At 49.0% G+C, this 23,121-nt stretch overlaps 1 protein-coding gene across 3 annotated transcripts in view; it reads left to right on the top strand.

The window, feature by feature from the left end:
- LOC130282764 (proto-oncogene tyrosine-protein kinase receptor Ret-like) overlaps positions 1–23,121 on the top strand; it is a 597,601-nt gene that overhangs the window by 49,916 nt on the left and 524,564 nt on the right. The gene's annotated exons all lie outside the window — the stretch shown is intronic.

Consider the following 23,121-nt stretch of genomic DNA (forward strand, 5'->3'; position numbering starts at 1 on the left):
TGTGGGGGAACTCTGCCTGCCTAATGTGGGGGAACACTGCCTGCCTAATGTGGGGGAACACTGCCTGCCTAATGTGGGGGAACTCTGCCTGCCTAATGTGGGGGAACACTGCCTGCCTAATGTGGGGGAACACTGCCTGCCTAATGTGGGGGAACTCTGCCTGCCTAATGTGGGGGAACTCTGCCTGCCTAATGTGGGAGAACTCTGCCTGCCTAATATGGGGGAACGCTGCCTGCGCCTAATGTGTGGGGGAACACTGCCTGCGCCTAATGTGTGGAGGAACACTGCCTGTGCCTAATGTGGGGAAATTCTGCCTGCCTAATGTGGGGGAACACTGCCTTCCTAATGTGGGGGAACACTGCCTGCCTAATGTGGGGGAACTTTGCCTGCCTAATGTGGGGGAACACTGCCTGCCTAATGTGGGGGAACACTGCCTGCCTAATGTGGGGGAATACTGCCTGCTTAATGTGGGGGAACTCTGCCTGCCAAATGTGGGGGAACACTGCCTGCCTAATGTGGGGGAACTCTGCCTGCCTAATGTGGGGGAACACTGCCTGCCTAATGTGGGGGAACACTGCCTGCCTAATGTGGGGGAACACCGCCTGCCTAATGTGGGGGAACACTGCCTGCCTAATGTGTGGGGGAACGCTGCCTGCACCTAATGTGTGGGGGAACACTGCCTGTGCCTAATGTGGGGGAACACTGCCTGCGCCTAATGTGTGGGGGAACACTGCCTGCGCCTAATGTGTGGGGGAACACTGCCTGCGCCTAATGTGTGGGGAAACACTGCCTGCGCCTAATGTGTGGGGGAACACTGCCTGCGCCTAATGTGTGGGGAACTCTGCCTGCCTAATGTGGGGGAACTCTGCCTGCCTAATGTGGGAGAACTCTGCCTGCCTAATATGGGGGAACGCTGCCTGTGCCTAATGTGTGGGGGAACACTGCCTGCGCCTAATGTGTGGAGGAACACTGCCTGTGCCTAATGTGGGGAAATTCTGCCTGCCTAATGTGGGGGAACACTGCCTTCCTAATGTGGGGGAACACTGCCTGCCTAATGTGGGGGAACTTTGCCTGCCTAATGTGGGGGAACACTGCCTGCCTAATGTGGGGGAATACTGCCTGCTTAATGTGGGGGAACTCTGCCTGCCAAATGTGGGGGAACACTGCCTGCCTAATGTGGGGGAACTCTGCCTGCCTAATGTGGGGGAACACTGCCTGCCTAATGTGGGGGAACACTGCCTGCCTAATGTGGGGGAACACCGCCTGCCTAATGTGGGGGAACACCGCCTGCCTAATGTGGGGGAACACTGCCTGCCTAATGTGTGGGGGAACGCTGCCTGCACCTAATGTGTGGGGGAACACTGCCTGTGCCTAATGTGGGGGAACACTGCCTGCGCCTAATGTGTGGGGGAACACTGCCTGCGCCTAATGTGTGGGGAAACACTGCCTGCGCCTAATGTGTGGGGGAACACTGCCTGCGCCTAATGTGTGGGGGAACACTGCCTGCGCCTAATGTGTGGGGGAACACTGCCTGCGCCTAATGTGTGGGGGAACACTGCCTGCGCCTAATGTGTGGGGGAACACTGCCTGCGCCTAATGTGTGGGGGAACACTGCCTGCGCCTAATGTGTGGGGGAACACTGCCAGCGCCTAATGTGTCTTAATGGTTTTGTTCTTTAATGGTTTTGTTCATTTTGTGCACCTATGTATAAATATATGCTTAACCCCTTAAGGACACATGACGTTCTCATACGTCTCCATTTCCGAGTCCTTAAGGACACATGACGTATGAGAACGTCATGTGTTTTACCGGCCCCCCGCAACCATCTGGAGCGGAGCCGGTCCCCGATGCCTGCTGAAATCGTTCAGCAGGCATCGGGGCATATCGCCCAGGGGGGTCATTATGACCCCCCATGTCGGCGATGGCCGCAGATCGCTGGACAATTCAGTCCAGCGATCTGCGGCGGATTCCGGGTCAATCGGGTCTCCAGTGACCCGGTGACCCGGAATTATTGGCTGATCGGGGCCGTCAGAGACGGCCCCGATCAGCCAGAGCCTGCAGGGGTGAGGTGGCACTGGTGCCACCTCACGATCGCCCTGATTCGTCGGCCGGATTACCGGCCGACCAATCAGGGCGCCTGCTGCGGGTGTCACTCCCGCAACCCGCTCCGCCCCTCTTCCGGAGGACGTGAGCGGGTGCGGGACGTGCACCCCGGGTGCTGGGGACCCCGATCCCCGGCGCCCCTGTTGGGATCGGGGCCCCAGGAGCAGCGGCGGCGGCGGAGACGACGAGGGACTGACCTGTGCGGCGAGGATCGTTGGAGGTGAGTGACAGCCTCCTGCTGTTGCTTAGCAACAGCTCCCAGCATGCAAAAAGGGCATGCTGGGAGCTGTAGTTATGCAACAGCAGGAGGCAGACCACCACAATTCCCAGCATGCCCTTATGGGCATGCTGGGACTTGTAGTTTTGCAACAGCTGGAGGCACATTCTTTCTATGGAAAAGTGTACCTTCAGCTGTTGTGTAACTACAACTCCCAGCTTGCACAATCAGCTAAAGTGCATGCTGGGAGTTGTAGTGGTGCATCTGGTGGTTGCATAACTACAACTCCCAGCATGCCCGTTGGCTGTCGGTGACTGCTGAGAGTTGTAGTTTTGCAACAGCTGAAGGCACACTGAGTTAAGTAGTAAACCAGTGTCTCCAGCTGTTGCATAACTACAATCCCCAGCATCCCCAGCCAAAGTAGTATGCCTCCAGCTGTTGCATAACTACAACACCCAGCATGCCCTTCCGCTGTCCGTACATGCTGGGGGTTGTAGCTTTTGCAACAGCTGAAGGCACACTGGTTGCAAAACACTGAGTTTGTTACCAAACTCTGTGTTTCACAACCAGTGTGCCTCCAGCTGTTGCAAAACTACAACTCCCAGCATGCACTGATAGACCGTACATGCTGGGAGTTGTAGTTTTGCAACAGCTGGATGTTCCCCCCCCCCCCCCCAATGTGAACGTACAGGGTACACTCACATGGGCGGAGGATTACAGTTAGTATCCGGCTGCAAGTTTGAGGTACGGCAAAATTTCTGCCGCAACTCAAACTGCCAGTGAGAAACTACTGTGAACCCCCCGCCCGTGTGACTGTACCCTAAAAACACTACACTACACTAACACACAATAAAATAAAAAGTAAAAAACACTACATATACACATACCCCTATACAGCCCCCCTCCCCTCCCCAATAAAAATGAAAAACGTCTGGTACGCCACTGTTTCCAGAACGGAGCCTCCAGCGGTTGCAAAACTACAACTCCCAGCATGCACTGATAGACCGTATATGCTGGGAGTTGTAGTTTTGCAACAGCTGGATGTTCCCCCCCCCCAATGTGAACGTACAGGGTACACTCACATGGGCGGAGGATTACAGTAAGTATCCGGCTGCAAGTTTGAGCTGCGTCAAATTTTCTGCCGTAGCTCAAACTGCCAGCGAGAAACTACTGTGAACCCCCGCCCGTGCGACTGTACCCTAAAAACACTACACTACACTAACACAAAATAAAATAAAAAGTAAAAAACACTACATATACACATACCCCTATACAACCCCCCTCCCCAATAAAAATGAAAAACGTCTGGTACGCCACTGTTTCCAAAACGGAGCCTCCAGCTGTTGCAAAACAACTACTCCCAGTATTGCCAGATAGCCGTTGACTGTCCAGGCATGCTGGGAGTTTTACAACAGCTGGAGGCACCCTGTTTGGGAATCACTGGCGTAGAATACCCCTATGTCCACCCCTATGCAAGTCCCTAATTTAGGCCTCAAATGCGCATGGCGCTTTCACTTTGGAGCCCTGTCGTATTTCAAGGCAACAGTTTAGGGCCACATATGGGGTATCGCCGTACTCGGGAGAAATTGGGCTTCAAATTTTGGGGGGTATTTTCTGCTATTACCCTTTTAAAAAATGTAAAATTTTTGGGAAAACAAGCATTTTAGGTAAAAAAAATATATATTTTTTTACATATGCAAAAGTCGTGAAACACCTGTAGGGTATTAAGGTTCAAATTACCCCTTGTTACGTTCCCCGAGGGGTCTAGTTTCCAAAATAGTATGCCATGTGTTTTTTTTTTTGCTGTCCTGGCACCATAGGGGCTTCCTAAATGCGGCATGCCCCCAGAGCAAAATTCGCTTTCAAAAAGCCAAATGTGACTCCTTCTCTTCTGAGACCTGTAGTGCGCCAGCAGAGCACTTTTCACACCCATATGGGGTGTTTTCTGAATCGGGAGAAATTGGGCTTCAAATTTTGGGGGGTATTTTCTGCTATTACCCTTTTTAAAATTGTAAAAATTTTGGGAAACCAAGCATTTTAGGTAAAAAAAATATATATTTTTTTTACATATGCAAAAGTCGTGAAACACCTGTAGGGTATTAAGGTTCACATTACCCCTTGTTACGTTCCCCGAGGGGTCTAGTTTCCAAAATGGTATGCCATGTGTTTTTTTTTTGCTGTCCTGGCACCATAGGGGCTTCCTAAATGCGGCATGCCCCCAGAGCAAAATTCACTTTCAAAAAGCCAAATGTGACTCCTTCTCTTCTGAGACCTGTAGTGCGCCAGCAGAGCACTTTTCACACCCATATGGGGTGTTTTCTGAATCGGGAGAAATTGGGCTTCAAATTTTGGGGGGTATTTTCTGCTATTACCCTTTTTAAAATTGTAAAAATTTTGGGAAACCAAGCATTTTAGGTAAAAAAAATATATATTTTTTTTACATATGCAAAAGTCGTGAAACACCTGTAGGGTATTAAGGTTCACATTACCCCTTGTTACGTTCCCCGAGGGGTCTAGTTTCCAAAATGGTATGCCATGTGTTTTTTTTTTGCTGTTCTGGCACCATAGGGGCTTCCTAAATGCAGCATGCCCCCAGAGCAAAATTTGCTTTCAAAAAGCCAAATGTGACTCCTTCTCTTCTGAGACCTGTAGTGCACCAGCAGAGCACTTTTCACCCCCATGCGAGGTGTTTTCTGTATCAGGAGAAATTGGGCTTCAAATTTTGGGGGGTATTTTCTGCTATTACCCTTTTTAAAAATGTAAAATTGTTGGGAAACCAAGCATTTTAGGTAAAAAAAATATATATTTTTTTTACATATGCAAAAGTCGTGAATCACCTGTAGGGTATTAAGGTTCACTTTACCCCTTGTTACGTTCCCTGAGGGGTCTAGTTTCCAAAATGGTATGCCATGTGTTTTTTTTTTTGCTGTCCTGGCACCATAGGGGCTTCCTAAATGCGGCATGCCCCCCAAAAACCATTTGTCGCTCCTTCCCTTCTGAGCCCTCTACTGCGCCCGCCGAACAATTAACATAGACATATGAGGTATGTGCTTACTCGAGAGAAATTGGGTTTCAAATACAAGTAAAAATTTTTTCCTTTTTACCCCTTGCAAAAATTCAAAAATTGGGTCTACAAGAACATGCGAGTGTAAAAAATGAAGATTTTGAATTTTCTCCTTCACTTTGCTGCTATTCCTGTGAAACACCTAAAGGGTTAATACACTTACTGAATGTTTTTTTGAATACTTTAGGGGGTGTAGTTTTTATAATGGGGTCTTTTATGGGGTATTTCTAATATGAAGACCCTTCAAATCCACTTCAAAACTGAACTGGTCCCTGAAAAATAGTGAGTTTGAAAATTTTGTGAAAAATTTCAAAATTGCTACTGAACTTTGAAGCCCTCTGGTGTCTTCCAAAAGTAAAAACTCATAAATTTTATGATGCAAACATAAAGTAGACATATTGTATATGTGAACCCCAAAAAAATATATTTTGAATATCCATTTTCCTTACAAGCAGAGAGCTTCAAAGTTAGAAAAATGCAAAATTTTCATTTTTTTCATCAAATTTTGGGATTTTTCACCAAGAAAGGATGCAAGTTACCATAAAATTTTACCACTAAGTTAAAGTAGAATATGTCACGAAAAAACAATCTCGGAATCAGAATGATAACTAAAAGTATTCCAGAGTTATTAATGTTTAAAGTGACAGTGGTCAGAATTGCAAAAAACGCTCCGGTCCTTAAGGTATAAAATGGCCTGGTCCTTAAGGGGTTAAATATATAACTCCTATGTTTTGAATTTGAAAAAATAATTTTATTTTTCCAATTAAGAGGGGTTCGGTGAATGCGCATATGAAACTGGTGGGGTTCAGTACCTCCAACAAGGTTAAGAACCACTGGTCTAGGTGTTGGAACCCAGTTCCTTCTGATACAGAGCTCTGAATTTCTTGCATAGATGTACAATTAAATTATTAAGAAAGCGGCTACATATTTTTCTATTAACATCTTCAAAGAGGTACTTCGGAGGAAACAAAATATTTTCAAATCAATTGTTAAACAGATTCATAAATTACTTCTATTTAAAAATCTTAATCCTTCCAGTATTTATCAGCTGCTGTATACTACAGAGGAAGTTGTGTATTTCTTTTCAGTCTGACCACCTCTGTTGGTGTCAGGAACTGCCTAGAGCAGGAGCAAATCCCCATAGGGAACTTCTTCTGTTCTGGACATTTCTTAACACGGACAGAGGTGGCAGCATAGAGCACTGTGGTTAGACTGGAAAGAACTACACAACTGGTCAGTACAATGACAATGGTACTGAACTTGATGAACTTGTATAGCTTTTTTTCTCCTTTTTAAATTTTTTTTTTTTTTTGTGTGTTCAACAAGATTTATATTTTTCCATTATAAAGTAAGGGCTTGTTTTTGTGTAGGACAAGACATAACTTTCATTTGGTACCATTTTAGGGTACAAAAGCATTGTGTTCCCCCCCCCCCCCGCGATCAGACATCTTATCCCCTTTAAGTATTTTTATGTTTTATGTTTTTTTATTATTTATTGTTTCTTGTTTCATTTTTAGTGATAAGACAAAAAATAGATGTTGAAAAGATTAGTTAAAAGGTGTTAGATGCCACCTGACTGCTATATCAGCCCCTATGAAACTGAGAACCCCATTGTCATAACAGAATGACACAATCTCTCCTACTGATATATACACCTGTAAGAGGTTCTATTCCCCTGCTGCCCCCATCATAGTAAGTAACATATTCATGAATTGCTAAAAATGCTATTCCGTAATGTTATACTTGAAGAACTTCACATTAAGGGTTAAATTAACAAAAAAAATGACATTTTCATGTGTATTTAAAAACCATCACAGTTCTAAGAATAAATGTGTTGTGTATGAGGTGTTACTGTGTTGATTCATTGAAAAGGCAAGCAAATAAGAAAGAAGTGTGATGTGAGAACAATGATGGAATTGATTTTCTGCATTTATTATTTTGTGGTGAGCCACGGGGTGTGATGTGAGGTGTAAGGGACCCTTTGTGTTTGTGACGCCAGGGTGTGGTTTGCCTATGTAACCACCTGAAGGTAGTACCGCTAGTCCTAGGTTAGGCAGGGGCAAATAGTCCAAGGCCAGGTTAAGGTTAACGGTAGCTTTTACTGAGGTAGACAGATGGTACAGTTTATACAGTTCGGCCAGGATCCCAGAGAGTTGACCAGTAACATGGGGGACCTCGCAGCTTGCTGGGACTTGCAGTGACTTGAGAGACTATAGGTGCAGGCCACGTTGACTAGAATTGACTTGACTGAAGATGATGACAGATGATAAAGACGACTTGATTTACTGACTTGTGGCTGCAATTTAGGTTGAGGCCTCCAGATGTGCTGGGCACTGACTAGGGATCGACCGATTAATGGTTTGGCCGATATTATCGGCCGATATTCACGATTTTGGGCGTTATCGGTATCGGCAATTACCTTGCCGATAATCCGATAATGCCCCCACCAACCCACTCCACCGTGCCGCACCGCCCCGCACCCCCCACCGCCCCGCGCCCCATTGCCTCCCCCATCCCCGGTTTTATAATTACCTGTTCCTGGGGGCCGGGGTACATGCTACTTCTGGCTCCTGCTGCGTTACGCCGTGCGCAATGATGAGTGACGTGACGCGACGTCACCGTCAGTGCGCATAGTGACAGCTCAGGAGGACGCCACCGGAGCCAGATGTAGAGTGGACCCCGGCCCCCGGGAACAGGTAATTATAAAACCGGGGATGGGGGAGGCAATGGGGCCGGGGCGGTGCGGTGGGGGGGTGCGATGCGGCGCGGTGGGTGGGGGCGCGGAGCGGCAGTGGGGGGGGGGGGGGCGGTGGCGGAGATAGGACTCAGGAGGACCCCCGGACAGGCTGGGGGAGAGAAGCGGGTGGCGGCGGCGGCCTATTGCACCGCAAAAGCCGCTGCAGTTCATTGATTTACAGCGCCCGCTTTATATCAATGATCTGCAGCGGTTTTGCGGGGGGGGGGGGGGGGAAATAGCCGATAGTTTATACCGGAATAGCGGTATAAGTTATCGGCTATCGGCCCTAACCTCCATAGATTATCGGTATCGCCCCTAAAAAAACGATATCTGTCGATCCCTAGCACTGACCCTGAGACGTCTGGACTGGACTTGACCTCAGCAGAAAGTGAAACACAAGAGAGCGATTGTAGTACCTCTCCCTCTTATAAAGGGGGGCTGAGCAAGGATCACATAGGCCAACTGTGGGTCACTTGGTGCTCTCTGGGTAACAAACATATGACTTAAACATGTGACAAACATTATCATGTGACTAACAATCATGTTGTTACGCCTAGCGCTCCGGGTCCCCGCTCCTCCCCGGAGCGCTCACGGCGTCTTTCTCCCTGCAGCTCCCCGGTCAGTCCCGCTGACCGGGAGCGCTGCTCTGTCATGGCCGTTGGGGATGCGATTCGCACAGCGGGACGCGCCCGCTCGCGAATCGCATCCCAGGTCACTTACCCGTTCCCGTCCCCTGCTGTCATGTGCTGGCGCGCGCGGCTCCGCTCTCTAGGGCGCGCGCGCGCCAGCTCCCTGAGACTTAAAGGGCCAGTGCACCAATGATTGGTGCCTGGCCCAATTAGCTTAATTGGCTTCCACCTGGTCCCTGACTATATCTGTCCTCCTCCCATGCACTTCCTTGCCGGATCATGTTGCCCTTGTGCCTAGTGAAAGCGTTTTGTGTGTTTAAAGCCTGTGTACCAGAACTTCTGCTATCTCCCCTGACTACGAACCTTGCCGCCTGCCCCCGACCTTCTGCTACGTCCGACCCTGCTTCTGTCTACTCCCTTGTACCTCGCCTATCATCAGCAGTCAGAGAGGTGAGCCGTTGCTAGTGGATACGACCTGGTCACTACCGCCGCAGCAAGACCATCCCGCTTTGCGGCGGGCTCTGGTGAAAACCAGTAGTGTCTTAGAACCGGTCCACTAGCACGGTCCTCGCTATCCCTCTCTGGCACAGAGGATCCACCTCCTGCCAGCCGGCATCGTGACACATGTGACCCACTTTAAAGGTCCTTTGCACTTAGGAGAGCCCTGTAGGAGAGCCCTGAGGACGTACAGGGACTCAACCTGACAGGACTGTAGGAACATATCCCGTACTGGGACATCACAATTTGTATTTTACTGTTTACTGCCTAAAATATTATCTTTAATAATAATCAATTAAAATACCACCAAATGGAAAAAGTGTGTGTGACAAAACCAGGGGCATCACTAGGTTATAACATTCGGGGCCCGGGGCCCGAATGTAAAGCCTGGTGCCTCGAATGTCAGCTGTCATGCAGGTCTTGGTCGGGCAGTCACTAAGAAGCAGAGATCAATACCTGCTCTTTATCTCTAGATCGGCGGTTCCCAACCCGTACTGTAACTCTTTTTATTATAAAAATGAAAAACACATCTGATACAAAACATAAAACAAAAACAAGCTTAACCAGCTATAACAAACATAACAAAAATAAAATTACAAAAACAAACTCTGCCTAACCGGCCAGCCCAAATTTACAAAAATACACTTTAACTTTTTTCCCCATACTAAAATAACACACACAAACGCGCATTCCAAAAAATAAACATAAAAATAGCCCAACTTGGCTTATAAAAAAATATATAAACATAAAATTCAGCACGACTTGGCTATAAAAACAAAACAAAAGAAAAGGAACATAAAAGTATCACAACTTGGCTATAACTCAAAAATTACCCTTACCCAGGGGATTAAAAAAAAATAATAATAAAATAAAATAAAATTGCTCAGCACAACTTGCTATAAAATAGAGATCCACAGGTGAAAGAAGGGCAAGGAAAAGCAGCGCAGAGATGCGGCCGGAGAGAGGGCCCAAAGAGCCCAGCCCCACGCACCGCCCCCGCACGGCCGCAAGGCCCGCGAAGCACGCCCAGCACGGCAAGGAGCCGAGGACGGCCAGAGAGGATCCGCGCGCGGCCCAGAAACCGGCGAGCCGGACCCAAAAAGAGCAAGCCAGAACCGAAGAAAGGGACAACACCGCCGAAAAGCGAGACCGCGAAGCCGGAGGCGAGGAGAGCAGAGACACCGGAGGGGAGCAGCCCCCCCAAGGAGGGGGAAAAAAATATATAAATAATTTTATACACAAACATGTATACATGCATATACACAAGCATACACATACACACATATATATATACATACACATACACATGTATATACACATAAACGCACACACATATATATATATATATATATATATATATATATATATTCACATAAACACATATGATACCACTTTACTACTGGCCCGACTGCCACTATACACTATATAATATAAAACAATATAAATACAAAACCCAATATATACAAAACACAATATATACAAAAATCACAGAAAATATACAAAAATATAATACACTACAGAAAACAACGGAAAACACCTACACTAAAACTGTCCCCTCACCCACACCACCCCTCCTGTACATGGGTCAGAGTCCATACCGTCCATACAGTTCTCAAAGTCCAGTCCTTATCTGACCCATGTCAGGTCCCCAAAACATCACTCAAAAAACCACCACCCACAAATACACCCTCCCCACCTAACATTCCTCCCAACCAACTTATATACAAACTTATACATGTATGAACCACAACCCCCTTTAGGCCCAAGTTTGGTTGCCTGTAAGCCCTTCATACCATGTCAACTGAAAACAAAACAAAAAGCTAATGTGCACATGCATCAGCCCACCACCAGGGAGAAGGATGGCAGACCTGATACATAAATCATTTTATACTCTTTCCCTAACTCCCCCTACAATTCTCCCTAATTCTATCCCTACAATAAATCTGACCCTGCCCTCACCCTATCTCTACCCCTATAACACTGTCCCTAACCAAAAATAAAAGGTTCTCTACCCAAAAGGTTTAGTACCTAGGGCACATGAAATGAGAAACCTCTCCACAGGAGAGAAGCCCTACTGGTACCAAGACTGCCATACTCCAAAGACCTGATCTTCCCGAGGTCACCAGTAATGTTCCTACGGACCTCCACCTCGGAGAGGATTTTCTGTTGGGTCAAAACTAAGCACCGTGCGTTCCACGTGCAGTACCTAACCACTAAACTGACTAAGAATAAAGTGCCCCTATCTCGGCCACCCAGGTTCCTGAATGCCCCATAAGCCCACTCCGGATAGGCAAGGCTGGAAAGTTGACTCCAGCCAATGGAAGTGCCTACCCTGTTGTAGACCCCTATGTTAAAGGGACAATGAAGCAGGAAGTGGTCCATGCTTTCCAGCGTGTCCCCGCACTCTTCTCGGGGACATCCCCGGTCATCAGAGTTCCTGTACTTCAGGTTGTCCTTTACACATAGCTTCCCCTGAAAGCAGCGCCAGGCCAAGTCCCAAAACTTCTGGGGGATCCTTTTCATGTTTAAAAGATACAACCCCACCCTCAGATCCCGACCTGGGCAGTCCCTGAGCGCCAGAGGCTTCTGGAAGTGGGTAAACAGAACCCGTTTGTCAAGGAACTGCCTTGACTGGATCCTGATCTCCCACACTCCCAGACCCCACCGACGTATCGCCTTCAGAGTCGGGGTAGCGTAAGCCGGAAGATATCCATGGGGCGTACGGAGGTCCTTCACTTGCCCTCCTGTCTCCCATTCCTGGAAGAAAGGCCGAAACCACTCCCTACAGGAGAGTACCCACGGAGGAGCCCTCTCTTTCCAGAGGTTTGCAATGTTGGCTTTCAAGAAGGTGTTCGTTAAGAACACCACGGGGTTTACCATAGATAAACCCCCTAGTCTCCTCGTGTGGTACGTAAACTCCCTCTTGACTAGGTTCAACCTGCTCCCCCATAACAGTTGGAAAAACAGGCTGTAGACCCTAGTGTAGTAAGCCTCTGGTAAGATACATACACTGCCCTTATAGATAAACAAGGGGAGCAGGTACGATTTGATCAGGTGTACCCTTTCCCTGAGGGTCATAGACCAACCCTTCCACTGGTTCACCTTCTGAGTGGCATCCTGGAGCTTACCGTCCCAGTTTTTGGTGGGATAATCATCCTGGCCGAATGTGATGCCCAGAATTTTTGCTGACTCTTGGAGCCCTGGAAGGGTGTCCGGGAGATCAAACGTGGGATCTCCCCCTCCCAGCCAGAGACTTTCACACTTATCCCGGTTGATCTTGGACCCGGATGCCTCCGAGTAGCAGTCCACCTCTGACATCACCACATCGACCTCCTCCCGTGAGGAGACGAAAATAGTGACATCATCAGCGTACGCCACCACTCTCTGGGCGACATCCGGCTCCGCCAGAGTCATCCCGACTCCCGCCAACGGCCCACAATCTACCCTCCGGATGAAGGGATCGATTGCGAACACGTGTAAAAGCGGGCTCAAAGGACAAACCTGACGGACTCCGGACCCCACCTCAAAAGAGCGGCCAGACCACCCGTTTACCAGAGGGAAACTTTCTGTCCCTGTATTCAAGATCTTAAGCCAATTAACAAAAGTACACGGTAAGCCATATCTCAGTAGGACGGACCAGAGGTAGTCATGGTTCACCCGATCAAATGCTTTGGCCTGATCCAGGGACAGCAAGTACCCCTTCCAGAGACCTGCCCTACTCTGCTCCACTGCCTCCCTGACACTAAGGACCGCACTTAAGGTGCTTCAGCCTGGAACAGAGCAGTGCTGAGCCCTCGAAAGGAGCCGGGGTGCTAACTTCACCAGCCGATTAAACAGTATCTTGGCCAGAAGCTTCCTGTCTGTATTGAGAAGAGCTATGGGCCTCCAATTCTCAATACGGCTGGGATCTTTACCCTTTGAGAGAATAATCAGGGCTGACCTCCTCATTGACTTCGGCAGAGTGCCCGAGGAGAGACACTCATTGAATACCTCAGTCAAGAGGGGAGCTAAAGACCCCTTAAAGGTCCTGTACCACTCGGATGTTAAGCCATCCAGACCTGGCGACTTCTTTAGGGCAAGCCCCTCGATCGCCAGTCTCACTTCCTCTTCCCTGATTTCTTTTGCCAAAACATGAAGAGAGCGGTCTACCCCTGGCTCAGGAATGGTTTCAGCCAGGAAAGCCGACATCCTGTCTCGATCTAGATCCTTCCTTTCCAAGAGGTGCGAGTAGAAGGATCTGACGACCCCCAAGATCCCTGATCTGGACCGATTCAAAGATCCTGTACTATCGATCAGTCCTGAAATGACTTTACTACTGACTGACATCTTACAGTTTCTGTAAGGGTCGGGCGAGCGGTATTTCCCAAAATCCATCTCAAAAACCAAAGATGCGTGCCTATCGTACTGACACCTCATCAGCAAGGATTTCACTCTGGAGATATCCTCTCGGCTACCTCCAGTCGAAACAAGAAGCTCGAGTTTCCTCCTCAGTCCCTGATACAGGCGATACCTGTTCAGGGACCTGAGGCTCGAGAGCTGGCGGAAGAACCCTGCAACCCTCTTCTTGAATATCTCCCACCACTCTGACTTACTACTACATAGGCCCAGTAAAGGTACCTGACTCTGAAGAAAATCCTCAAAGGATTGTCTTACCTCCAGGAGGGACGAATTCAGCTTCCAATAACCTTTACCCATCTGGGGGGTCTCTGAAACATTCAAGGAAAAAGAAATCATACAGTGATCGGAGAACTCCACCTCAACCACGGACACTGCGGAAGAGACGGCTTCCTCCTTCAAATAAAACCTGTCTATTCTAGACCTGCAGCTACCTCGATGATAGGTGAAACCCGCGTGGCCTGAGGGGCTCCGGATGTGGGCATCCTCTAGGCGAGCTTTCCTAACTATATTATTGAGAGCTATGCTATCATAAGCCAACCGATCATTGGAGCCTCTCCAATCTTGGGATCTCGTGACAGTATTGAAATCCCCTCCAAAGGTCACCTGTCGGCTTGTAAAAAGAAAGGGCTTAATCCTCATAAAGAGATCTTTACGGTCCCACTTGGTTTGTGGGGCGTAGATGTTAATAAGCTGGAGCTCTTGCCTCTTCATGAGGACATCTAAGATCAGGCACCTCCCCATTTCTAACTCAATAACCCGTCTGCATTCAACAGGAGCGATAAAAAGGACCGCCACCCCACTATACGACTCAGCCGCAAGAGACCAGTGGGAGGGGACGCGCCTCCACTCTCTCCTGGCTTTTACCAGGGAGGCTAGATCTGACAACCTGGTCTCTTGTAAAAAGAAAATGTCGGCATCAACACGGCCGAGAAAATCAAAGGCTGCGAATCTAGCCATATCAGACTTTATGCTGGCACAGTTAATAGATGCCAGCGTCAATGGGGTGAGTGCCGCCATCATGGGTGATTGAGTTAGATGACCCTAACCCCCTCATTTCTGCTTTTTCTTCACCCCCTCATCCCCAGATGAGGAGGCTTCCTTCTCTTTGGACCGTTTTTTTTATTCTGACAGGTCCATTTTTGAATCCCCATCTCCACCTGGCTCTGGTTTGGCCCCATCCCATGAGGAAATTGCCCCATCAGGACAGGGCCCAGTTCCCCCTGGAGGCTCCCCCACTTCAGGCACCCCATCCTCGACCCCCTCCTCCAAGGAAGGGGAGGAGATGTCTTCAAGGACAGAGTACCGATTAGACAGATTAATCAGAGGGGGGGGGCAGGTAAGCTTCCGCTTGGGACCTGGTCCGTAGCACTGGGACTAGAGGGCTCCGACCTCTTCTTTCCCCCTTTATTGCCCTTCTTTTTTGGCCTCTCTTCACCCTCCTCATCCCCACTTTCATAGTGGGAGGAATCGGAAAGATCGGCCTTGCTGCCCTCTTCTCTACAGGTTCTCCTCATTTCCTCATCCAGCACATTCTCCTCCAGGGCCTCAGCAGTTTCAGGACTAACCTCTGGAGCAGGGCCAGAAGCTACCCCTGCCACATGGGAACTCTCCAGTTCTCTGCTTCTTCTCCGATTAGCCTCCCGCCTCAGCTTGGCGAGACTTTTCCTCTTCACTGATCCTGTTGCACCTTCACCCGCACTCGTGCCCTCCCCAGCTGAAGCAACATTACTGCTGTCTCCAGCCAAGGTGACCGTCACACGGGCAAAGGTGCTAGGACAACGGCTGAAAGGGTGTCCTAAGACACCACACAGATGATACCGGATATGCCTACAGGATGCGGCAAGATGATCTACCCCACCGCACAGTGCACAGACCTGCACGGTACAGGCTGCGTTAAAGTGGTTCAGGGCAAAGATGTCACTTGCCCTGAATTCCATCCGGAGGAGGAGCTCAACCACCTTTCCCCGAGGCGGACACGCATCTTCGCCCCTCCACACTAAATGGACCACATTCCTACGGCCACTTTCCTGCCCGGATGTCGGGAGGGACCAGACCACCTCCCCGCTTTGTTCTCGGAAGGCGCCTAAGCCGTGTCTTTCTATCCAAAAAGACAGGTCAACCTCACCCCTCCCCTCTACCTGGATTGACCTGTCTCCCCTACGTAGAGCCTCCAGGAGGCGCTGTTGCAAGTGACCCCCAGAGCCACATGGAGATGGGGATCCCCCGGCAGTGATGCTGGCATAGCTTCTGGGAGAAGCAGCCACTACCGGGCAGTCGAACCAGAAACCAAACCAGGACCCTTATTCTTGACAGAAACATCAACCATAACACCTCTCTCTGCCATTCCCCTACCGCTCCTCTCTTGCACTCCACTTGCACCCCTCTCCTGCACTCCACTTGCACCCCTCTCCTGCACTCCACTAGCACCCCTCTCCTGCACCCTACTTGCACCACTCTCTTGCACCCTACTTGCACCCCTCTCTTGTACCCCACTTGCACCCCTCTCTTGCACTCCATTTGCACCCCTCTCTTGCACCCCACTTGCACCCCTCACTTGTACTCCACTTGCACCCCTCACTTGTACTCCACTTGCACCCCTCTCTTGCACTCCACAAGTTCCCCCCTCATCCACACTGCTACCACAACTCCTCCCATGCACACCACCATAATACACATTCTGCACATTACCATTTTTGCTCTCACTTTCACTCTTGCCTACACTCTCCCTTGGTGTGTTACAGACTGGGCTGGCTGGGTCTTTTGCATGTTTAATGGCTGCCGGTTTCACCCACCCCGAACGCGTTTTCGCTATTCGCTTCGCCCCCAGACGAAGCGAATAGCGAAAACGCATTCGGGGTAGGTGAGATGTTCCTCTATAGGGTGTATGACTGGTACTGTTGATTATATATGTTTTGCTTTCATTTTCAGTCTCCCCTATTCTATTATTCGATCTGAGTACATCATCTGATATACTGCTACCTCCATCCATTTACAGATTCACTAACTTTGTTTAGTTAGGTATTTCATTGCATGTTGGAGGATATTACTGTATATACAGACATAACTATTATTGTTTATTAATTTGTATTTATCCCCAAGTCTAATATTTGGGACAGTCTCACTCTGCTTTTCAGTGTGTGTTTGTCTGACAACCACATCATGCCTCTCGTGATTTTAATGTGTATGTACTTTTAATTTACTGTGAAATAAAGATTATATATTTTTGTTAAACTTCACTTAGATTGCCTCCTTTTCTGTGAGAGTAGTTACTAGTGGCCTAGGTTGCTATCTGTGCCTTTGTTCAACTTTTTGGATAATTATAGTTCTTTCTTCCTGTCTCTTGGGGTGCAGACACAGGCTCCGCCTCTGAAATAGGTGGCCACGCCCCCTCACAAAAAGACTGTCCCTCCGGACTCACTCCCCCTATGCCTGCTACAGCCAACGCGCACGGAACCTCCCCCTTTACAGCGGAGTGCCCCCTGGCGCCAGAACCGGTACCAACCACGTCACCTAGGGGACCGCCCCCTGAACCAACAAGGTCCGGTGCCCGGACACTCCCCCCCTCCTCACAGGAGAGTGCCCTGCAGCGCCAGGACCTGTACCACCCACTTTAACCGAACGGGTGAATCTGCCGCCATTTTCTGGTGACTGGACACCCTCCCCCCTCACAGGAGGGTGCCCTTTTTTTTCTATAGCACCCACGGCCATTTTAGGTGCACTACTGTATCCCCCATGCTGGCCCCGCTCCACTACAGAAACGGGGTCTGGCAGGTTGGGGGACCCAGCACCCTGAACCGACTTTTCAGCCGACCCAGACTGCTGGAAGGGAGCAAAGACAAACTTCACTTGTCCCTCAGTTTTCTTTCTTTTCTTGCCCTTCGCTTTTTTATTCCTCCTCTTCTCTTCTGGGCCCAAATCGTCTCCAAAAGAAAAAATTTCTAGACGGGTGGGGGACTCCTGCATTACAATCGCCCGCAGGAGACCCCCGTCTGCCAAGCCGCTGCCTTCACCGCAGTCACTGCCATCATCATCCTCACTGGAGAGAGGTAAGGCCACCTGAGCCGGGTTTATATAGTCCGCACTCAGGGTAAGTGGGGGGTCAGGGGTAGCAATGGTGGCACATACTGATCCAGTGTCCATATCCCCTCACTCACATTCAAGTATATGCAAAAAAAGAAACAGAAAAGAGAGCGCACTAATGTGCCATGATTCTGTATGTATAGGAGATACACAGGTGAACAAAGACTGGTGCGCTCACCTGGGGGTGTTGTGTTACAGACAGAACACCGTTGAAGGCTTATTCCCCAGATCCCTGGGAGGTAGTGGTGGAAGAGCTGCTGGGCACCCGTTCGTCTCGGGAACTGGTCCTGGACGTCTGATATAAGGAAAAGGACAGTGGAATCCTGGTTCCACAAAGAAGCGGTGCTTGGTAGCGCTCGTTTCCAGCGGGAGAAGAAAGATTGTAGTCTACGAACTCGGGTGTGGTATAAAGAGAAAATTCTTTATTCGCACATGCAGTAACAAAAAGGATAACGCGTTTCGAGGGGCGGAGACCCCCTCTTCGTCAGATCCAATCATCCATGATTGGATCTGACGAAGAGGGGGTCTCCGCCCCTCGAAACGCGTTATCCTTTTTGTTACTGCATGTGCGAATAAAGACTTTTCTCTTTATACCACACTCGAGTTCGTAGACTACAATCTTTCGTCTCCCGCTGGAAACGAGCGCTACCAAGCACCGCTTCTTTGTGGAACCAGGATTCCACTGTCCTTTTCCCTCACTCACATTGCCCTCCTTCACCTTCCTCCATCTCCTCCTCCTCACTGCGGCAATCCTCATCTTGGTGACTTTCACAACCTCTGGAGGCCCTCATGCTGGAGAACCTCTCTTCATGAATTAGCTTCTCACTAAGAAACCCACCACCTTCCACAATGTCCGATCTCCTCCTCACAAGCTCCTCCACCTCTTTCCTCAGAGACCTCACCTTGGTGTTGAATGCTGATCTCTTTGCCTTAGGTGCCTGATCCGCTTGATAGATGGCAAACTTTAGATCTTCTCTAAGGCCACGAAGCTGCTTTCCAAGCTGTTCACATTCAGCCATCTTCGCATGGATTCTCGATCCAAAAGTTTCCAGTGATTCTCTGTTCCCCTTTACCCCCCATTGCTGGGGTTCTGAGGATCCAGAGACAGCTGCCTTCACTGCACTCCTCTGCCTGGAAGAGCTTCTTTTCCTTGCAGGGCTTTTGCTGAAAGCTTTGCAGCTCCCAGCTGAGGACGGGGGAGGGGGCACCACAGTACTGTGAGCTTTGGCACCCCCCGCCGGCCGGGTACGGGGAGTGCAAGATGAAGCTCCAGATCCCCTGGGCTCCATAGCAGGAGAACCTACCCTGGTGTATGCCACACACCTGGGGAGGGGCGGAAGAAAATCACTGCTTCTGTGGAAGTCTCAGGAGCTCAGCAGAACACAACCTCTCTCCAGAGCTGTACTCACTATTCTGCTAGTGAGATCACTGTGTACATACATTACATTACTTATCCTGTACTGATCCTGAGTTATATCCTGTATTATACACCAGACCTGTACTCACTATTCTGCTGGTGAGGTCACTGTGTACATACATTACATTACTTATCCTGTACTGATCCTGAGTTATATCCTGTATTAGGGTACGTTCACACGAGCGGATCCACAGCATATATTACGCTGCAGATCCGCCACTGAAGGACCCCGCACACATCGCGGCCACTCCCCCTCCTAGGCCGAGAACAGCCGCGATGTGCGAGTATAGTGCACATGCGCGTGGCGACTCGCACATCACATTGTGTCTGCTCGTAGAGCTGATTGCCGCTCCGAGCAGGCACCTGTAAAGGCAGCATACAGCGGTCCTTCAGCGGCGGATCTGCAGCGCAATTCTCACTAAGGATCCACTCGTGTGCATGTACCCTTATACTTCAGCGCTGTACTCACTATTCTGCTGGTGAGGTCAATGTGTACATATATTACATTACTTATCCTGCACTGATCCTGGGTTATATCCTGTATTAGGGTACGTTCACACGAGCGGATCCACAGCGTATATTACGCTGCAGATCCGCCACTGAAGGACCCCACACACATTGCGGCCACTCCCCCTGCTAGGCCGAGAACAGCCGCGATGTGCGAGTATACTGCGCATGCGCGTGGTGACTCACACATCGCAGTGTGTCTGCTCGTAGAGCAGATTGCCGCTCCGAGCAGGCACCTGTAAAGGCAGCATACAGCGGTCCTTCAGCAGCGGATCTGCATCGCAATCCTCGATAAGGATCCGCTCGTGTGCATGTACCCTTATAATTCAGAGCTGTATTCACTATTCTTCTGGTGGGGTCCTGTGTACATATATTACATTACTTATCCCAGGGGCCTACAGCTATAAATGGGAGCACAGAATGGCCTACAACTACAGTGGGGAACAAAAGTTTGGGCACCCCAGGTAAAAATTTGTATTACTGTGCATAAAGAAGCCAAGGAAAGATGGAAAAATTCCCAAAAGGCTTCAAATGACAGATTAGACATTCTTATAATATGTCAACAAAAGTTAGATTTTATTTCCATCATTTACACTTTCAAAATAACAGAAAACAAAAAAATGGCACCCTGCAGAGTTAATATCTTGTACTGCCCCCTTTGGCAGGTATCACAGCTTGTAAACGCTTTTTGTAGCCAGCCTAGAGTCTTTCAATTCTTGTTTGAGGTATCTTTGCCCATTCTTCCTTACAAAAGTCTTTCAGTTCTTTGAGATTTCTGGTCTGTCTGTCAAGCACTGCTCTTTTAACCCCTTAAGGACCAAGGGCGTACAGGTACGCCTTTGCTCCCTGGTACTTAAGGACCAAGGGCGTACCTGTATGCCCGTGGGATTTTTGGTCCCCGCCGCACGCCGGGCGGGGACCGGACCGGGGTGACTGCTGATATCTATCAGCAGGCACCCTGCGCAAATGCCCAGGGGGGTCATCGGACCCCCCCATGTCGGCGATCGGCACAAATCGCAAGTGAATTCACACTTGCGATTTGCGCGATTCCGGGTCATTACGGGTCTATGGTGACCCGGAATATAAGGGGGATCGCGGGTGTCGAAGACACCCACAATACCCCTGAAGAGATAGTAATGAGGTGGCAGGGGTGCCACCCCTCCTATCCCTGCTATTGGTGGTCTAGACGCGACCACCAATAGCAGATAGGGGGTAGGGGGGTTAACTTTTGTTTTCCGCGTTCTGCCCACCCACAATGGGGGGGGGCAGAACGGGGGAAACGACAGAGGACCAGCGCCGGAGTCCATTTACCGATCTGTTAAGGCTGCGGGCGACGATCAGCGTTGGAGATCGGTGGGCGGCGATGTCGAGCAGCAAGCTCCCTGGATCCGACAGAGGCCAGTAAGTTGCCTAGCAACATCTGGAGGGCTGCAGTCCGAGACCACTATATAGTGGTCTCTATACTGTAGCACTCCAGATGTTGCAAAACTACAACTCCCAGCATGCCCAGACAGCTGTTTGGGCATGCTGGGGGTTGTTGTTTTGAAACTGTAGCTGGTGGGCTACAGTTTGAGACCACTATATGGTAGTCTCTGAACTATAGCCCTCCAGATCTTGCAAAACTACAACTCCTAGCATGCCCACACAACTGTTTGCTGTCTGGGCATGCTGAGATTTGTAGTTTTGCCGCATCTGGAGGGCCACAGTTTGCAGTGGTCTCTATACTGTAGCTCTCCAGATGTTGCAAAACTGCAAATCCCAGCATGCTGGTAGTCGTAGTTGCGATCCCTCCAGCTGTTGCATAACTACATCTCCCAGCATGCCCTTCGGTGATCAGTACATGCTGGGAGTTGTAGTTTTGCAACAGCTGGAGGCACACTGGTTGGAAAATATTGAGTTAGATAACAGAACCTAACTGAAGGTTTTCCAACCAGTGTGCCTCCAGCTGTTGCAAAAGTACAACTCCCAGCATGCACGGTCTGTCAGTACCTGCTGGGAGTTGTAGTTTTGAAACAGCTGGAGGTTTGCCCCCCCATGTGAACGTACAGGGTACATTCACACGGGCAGGCTTACAGTAAGTTTTCTGCTTCAAGTATGAGCTGCAGCGCAAACTCCTAGCAGGGAACTCACTGTAAATCTCCGCCAGTGCGAATGTACCCTAAAAACACTACACTACACTACACTAACACATAATATAGGGTAAAACACTACATATACACCCCCTTACACTGTCCCCCCAATAAAAATTTAAAACATATTTTACAGCAGTGTTTCCAAAACAGAGCCCCCAGCTGTTGCAAAACAACAACTCTCAGCATTTCTGGACAGCCACTGACTGTCCAGGCATGCTGGGAGTTTAGCAACAGCTGGAGGCACCCTGTTTGGGAATCACTGGCGTAGAATACCCCTATGTCCACCCCTATGCAATCCCTAATTTAGTCCTCAAATGCGCATGGCGCTCTCTCACTTCGGAGCCCTGTCGTATTTCAAGGAAACAGTTTAGGGCCACATATGGGGTATCTCCGTACTCGGGAGAAATTACACTACAAATTTTGGGGGGCTTTTTATCCTTTTACCCCTTATGAAAAGGAAAAGTTGGGGTCTACACCAGCCTGTTAGTGTAAAAAAAAATTTTTTTTTACACTAACATGCTGGTGTTGCCCTTTACTTTTTATTTTCACAAGAGGTAAAAGGAAAAAAAGACCCCCAAAATTTGTAACGCAATTTCTCCTGAGTACGGAAATACCCCATATGTGGGCGTAAAATGCTCTGCGGACGCACAACAAGGCTCAGGAGTGAGAGCACACTATGTACATTTGAAGCCTAAATTGGTGATTTGCACAGGGGTGGCTAATTTTACAGCGGTTCTGACATAAACGCAAAAAAATAAATACCGACATGTGACCCCATTTTGGAAACTACACCCCTCACGGAATGTAACAAGGGGTATAGTGAGCTTTAACACCCCACAGGTGTTTGACAAATTTTCGTTAAAGTTGGATGGGAAAATGAAAACAATTATTTTTTTTCACTAAAATGCTGGTGTTACCCTAAATTTTTCATTTTCACAAGGGAAAATAGGAAAAAAGCCCCCCAAAATTTGTAACCCCATTTCTTCTGAGTAAGAAAATACCCCAAATGTGGATGTAAAGTGCTCGGCGGGCGAACTACAATGCTCGGAACAGAAGGAGCGCCATTGGGATTTTGAAGAGAAAATGTGTTTACAAAGCCCCCATAGTGCCAGAACAATGGACCCCCGAACATGTGACCCCATTTTGGAAACTACACCCCTCACGTAATGTAATAAGGGGTGCAGTGAGCATTTACGCCCCACAGGTGTCTGACGGATTTTTGGAACAGTGGTCCGTGAAAATGAAAAACTTAATTTTTCATTTGCTCAGCCCACTGTTCCAAAGATCTGTCAAATGCCAGTGGGGTGTAAATACTCACTGCACATCTTTCTGGAGGGGT

This window comes from Hyla sarda, chromosome 7 (assembly GCF_029499605.1).
Source record: "Hyla sarda isolate aHylSar1 chromosome 7, aHylSar1.hap1, whole genome shotgun sequence".
NCBI classification, from domain to species: Eukaryota; Metazoa; Chordata; class Amphibia; order Anura; family Hylidae; genus Hyla; species Hyla sarda.